This window comes from Pseudomyrmex gracilis, unplaced genomic scaffold (assembly GCF_002006095.1).
Source record: "Pseudomyrmex gracilis isolate BER0280 unplaced genomic scaffold, ASM200609v1 scaffold_203, whole genome shotgun sequence".
Taxonomy (NCBI): Eukaryota; Metazoa; Arthropoda; class Insecta; order Hymenoptera; family Formicidae; genus Pseudomyrmex; species Pseudomyrmex gracilis.
This window is the reverse complement of record NW_018020787.1, coordinates 157,690-162,610: the sequence shown is the minus strand read 5'-3', so window position 1 is coordinate 162,610 and position 4,921 is coordinate 157,690.

The window sequence follows — 4,921 nt, the reverse complement described above, 5'->3', positions numbered from 1 at the left end:
CTTAGAAATTGCGAACGAAGCGTTCCGTGAATGCACGTAACGAAAGCACGTGTTCCCCGTGATCGCTCGGGTGACTAATGACACGTAAACATGAAAATGGAGCAACCCCCGTGGGGTGTGTAAGTATCGAGTAATCTCTTTGAGAAAAAAAAAAAAAACGCTCCGCACGCGACACTCACGGCGAATTGTTGTCACGCGAGTTGCGCCATTTACAACTCGATTTTCTCTCTGGTATTACTTTCCGTCAGAAATTCCTCGATTCTCTCCCACGTCAGTATTCAAACAGGAACGCGCGCACACGGATGCACGCACACGCGAATATAAATTTTCTGTACGCTACAATTTTGAAATTGTGTTTGAAACAAATGCACACAGTAGCGCGTGATCCTTTCTTTTTCGGACATACCGAAAACAAAGTTTATTTTTCAAACGTATCGAATAAAGAAGCTTTCCATGTAACACACGCAGGTGAACATTCGGTGGAGCGGTTGGATTTTTTTTTTTTTTAAGCAAGGACGCGGAGATAAAAAACACACAAAGTAAAATATGGAAGTGAACAAATATTGTTTCGACGCAAACATAGGGCGACACAGTCCATTAGCCCCGGTGTTCACCTGCGTTCTCCACGGATATTTGCGAGAAAACACATTAAGGTCTCCTTAACGCTCGGGATAGGAATAACCGGAGTTGTACGTACACTTACTTTGCACACCTGTCAACCGTTTGACGGATATTTGAGAGAAAATTGTTGTTTGTTATCATCCTTAACGTCTTTAACAATCACATAACTAAAAAAAGTTTTCAGTTACAAGAATTTGTCAAACCAAACCTTTGTCTTCAATGTTTGAACAAAAAACATCCTGATAATTTTCGTCTAATCTACAGAAAAAGAAATTCGTCGGTTTTTGAGGATTCGGTTGTATCTGGTGATACCCGCGTCTCGTGAAACGTTAAAAGCACGTGCAGCAGTCCGAGACCGTCGCGCACACATGTGGTCAAAAATGATGTTACGTAGGGAAAAAAATGCATTGTTTTACGCGTTTCGATGCGTAAAAAACGAGCGAAACCACATTCGAGTCACATCGGTCGCAAAAAAGTAAAATTCTTAAAGACACGCTTTTGTCATCGCCGGAAGTTACATATTTCCTGTACCTGAAAAGCGAGACGATGACCGGCGACGTTTTTTTTTGTCCGTAACGAAGAGCTACAAAGAACTACTAGTTTGACGTACCGTGTTACAAAGTCGGGTCAGAGGCACCTTCTCTTCTGGCCTAGAATTTCTCTTTTACACGCGGATTATCTTATCCGAGGAAAAATCTCATCCCGAAGAGATACGTGATGTCTGCGCAACGTACACGAGGGAGAGAAACATCTCGTTTGACACGCACGAGATTCTCAGATACGCGACATTACAATGAAGATGCAAATTTTTTACGCGCTGTGCTACATCGACGAGTTTTTTTTTTCCGTTTACAGAGAGGCGACGACGAAATCGACAGAACGGTTTCTTCAGTGACTAAACAGCAGGTGTGTCACTTGTCTAGATTTACACGTGACACAGATCGCTCGCGCGATCACTCTCACTCTCGGAAATACTCTTCCGCTGTTGTTTCACAGCACAATATCAACTTGCTAATTGAATTCTAATTCAAATTGTTACGCGTATTAATTTACACGGTTCGAGTAAAATCAAAAATATATTTCGCATCGAATTAATCTTCATTTGATACCGACGTGAGCTGAAATTTGTCGCATTCTTTTTATGTCTAGCGTGAGTAAAACTTTTTCGAATAACCGACAGTGTTGTAATTGCGTCTCTCGTATGAACAAATAAGTATGTGCGTACAGACTTCGAGAGACTAGAACACACGTACGTGCCAGCCCCCATGTGTGCAAAAATGCGTCATGTACATACATGTCAGATGTCGTGAGCTCGTTAAAGAATTTTAAGTGTCGCGAAACACACCTCGCGCGTCTTTTACGCAACGTCAGCCCATGTGGAACACACACGCGGCGCGTTAAAATAGCACGGAATAGCGTCACGCACAAACACGATTTACTGATAGCGATGAACTATTCGACGTCACGTCGAGTAGCATCGTCGAACGGGACCGCCGTCTTGCATTATACATCCTATCGGTTTGCGCGCGCCGAGATAACGCGGAAAAGTTCTTATCGTTGATAGGTTTCAACTCGAAACTTGCCGCTCGCAGCATCGCGCTTGCTATTGTCTTTGATTGAGACATTTGTGTCGCAAAAGCATTCGCATTTGAATAAAATCTCGCGTTGGTTGAAGCAACACATACATTTTTATCTCGCGTACACTGTGTACACGTTCGCACGCACTGACACGCGTGCGAACAAGTGATCGAGAAAAAAATTTAATACATTCGCTGAATGAACAGATGTTTCACTTGCGCAATTTCAATTCGCGTCGTCGTAACACCAGAAACAATCGAAAACTCGTCAAAGTGACGGATTTCAGAAATTTCGTTACAGTTGTAAAAAATGTTCTTTTATTTTGACGAGAAAAAAAATAAGTGTGAAATATTAACTAATGAGAATTTTTGTGAATTCGTATCTAAACATAAATTAGGCTTGAAGTTATTTTTATATGAAATATTTTTCATATAAAAATCTTTATCAAGAGCTTTGTGTCAAGTAATTATTTAATAAAATAGTAATTTTTTTAAATATCCTTCAAATTATTGACGATGTGGTAAAAACTGTATAGATGTACATTCAACTCTGATTCTCCGGACACAAATCGGCCCTATTATTTCATCGAGAATCCGGTCGATCGCATTAGTCGTTTAGCAGAATTGACCAATCGCGACTGACACCCTAATCGGTCAATCGAGTTAATCGGAGAGATGATGAAACTGGATGTCAATAACAATTTACGACTGTTGGTGTTTTTTTTTTTTACTTTTTACAATTGCACAAATCTCCGTTCGTTCGGGAACGTACAAATGAATGGGAATTGAAGGAGGAGCAAAAAAGAATGAAGAAAAACAGAAAGATTGTGTGTGCTTGCGAGTTTTCTGATATTTACACAGGATCGCGCGACCTCATAACGTGATCGTATTCTTTTTGCTACAAGGCGATTACATAATTACACAAATGTACAATTGCCAAGTCTCTCTCGTGTGACTACTCGTCGTTCACTTCAAACAGTCCACTCTCGTGTCGCTTTATTCGCCCTTCTCGATAATTGTTATTGCTAGCTGACAATACGATAGCACGGTTTTTCTTCGCGTCACTTCATATACATGTGTATAACACCGCTGTGTGTGTAACTGCTATATAAACGTTCCATGTACAGCAAACCTTGGACAATCGCGAACTTGTCTTCCGAACGATTGTCGCGTTGTTTTACAAAGCTTTTCGATAAAGAACAGAATTCGCCAAACGTAAATAATCTCGCATCGCGAATTTAATGAGAGTTAATTAGATTTGAAGACCGAAATATATCCAGGATCTACTGTACGCACATGTAACATATATATATATATGTACACATTGTCGAATCTCTCGCATATCATCGGAACTGCGTTTGGGCAGCGCGCTTTTGATGCCATAAACGCACTTTGTTACGTTGCTCATAATACAACAAAAAAGTCGTTCGAGATTGCGAGCGTCACAACTTCCCGAACGACTGAATTAGCGTCTAGGTAGCGCGTAAAAGCGCGACGTCCAAATCTCGCATTCGGCAAAGGAGAGCTTTTTTTTTTTTATTAATTTTTTTTATTCAAGTTTGACGACAATGAGCGAGAAAAAAACTCGCGAGTTTCTAATGACTGATCGAAGCAATCAGTTTGTGACTACCATCACAGAAAACTTCCTCTATTGTAGACTTCTTTTTCATTTGTGAAATTTTTTTCTCAAAATCGGATTCTCTCTTTCGCTCAACCGAATGGAAATTGACTTATCGCGAGCGTTTGCGAAACATCGGAAATTTTCTGATCGTCGTTCCGGACATTTATTATTCGAACGTCTAACAACGGGAGATGGGGAGAAAAGCAAATTAGTCGGTCGGAATAACTCCATGATGAATTTCCCCTCTAGAGCGAAACTCGATCTAGACGCACGGCGACGGAAATTCGATCGCGCGCAATTTCCGCGTACGTTCCTTTTCATTCCGTTATATTCGCGATTTTATATATTTTCTCTTACGATCGTTCTTACAGGAAACAGTTACAAATGCTGATTTTAGATACATATAATAACAACAATAATAATAATAAACAATAATGACGTGATTTGATGTGTAAAAACCTTTTAAATTTTTTAAATGCAAAAAGAGACCAAAAGTGCATATAACGTTAATATGTTGAAATTCGTGTCGTCACTCCCTACGTATAATTACATAAGTGTCACATATGGGATTTTCAGTTTATTGCATAATGACACTTAGAAAGTCATGTTCTTTATGGTCACCAAATATTAAAAAAAAATATTCATAAATAAGGTACAAATTTGAAACCGAAAGATCCCTAACTATATAGGGAAACATATGAAGCTTTATACTTTTAAACTGCTCTCCTCTAAAATTTGCGTTTTGGAGTTACGGGATTATACGTAGGGAGTGACGGTGTGAGCAACAAAATCAGAGTAAAAAAGTTGCTTTTTTTAAAACAAAAAGAAACACGCGCGGTAATTACCTCCGCAATCGACAACAGACGCTTAAGTACATCCGGCACTGTTTTGTTTTAGCATCTATTTACAATATATCTGCAATTAGCGCACAATTTTATATATATATAGATACACATATATGTCCTATCAACCACTCCCTATATTACGCACACTTAGGCTGCGTTCACTGCCGGTACTGATAGATATCAGCACTGAGATATCGCCCAGCGTGCAATACAAAGAGACAGAGGTGTATCTTCCGCATCTTCTTCCCCTCTTCCCG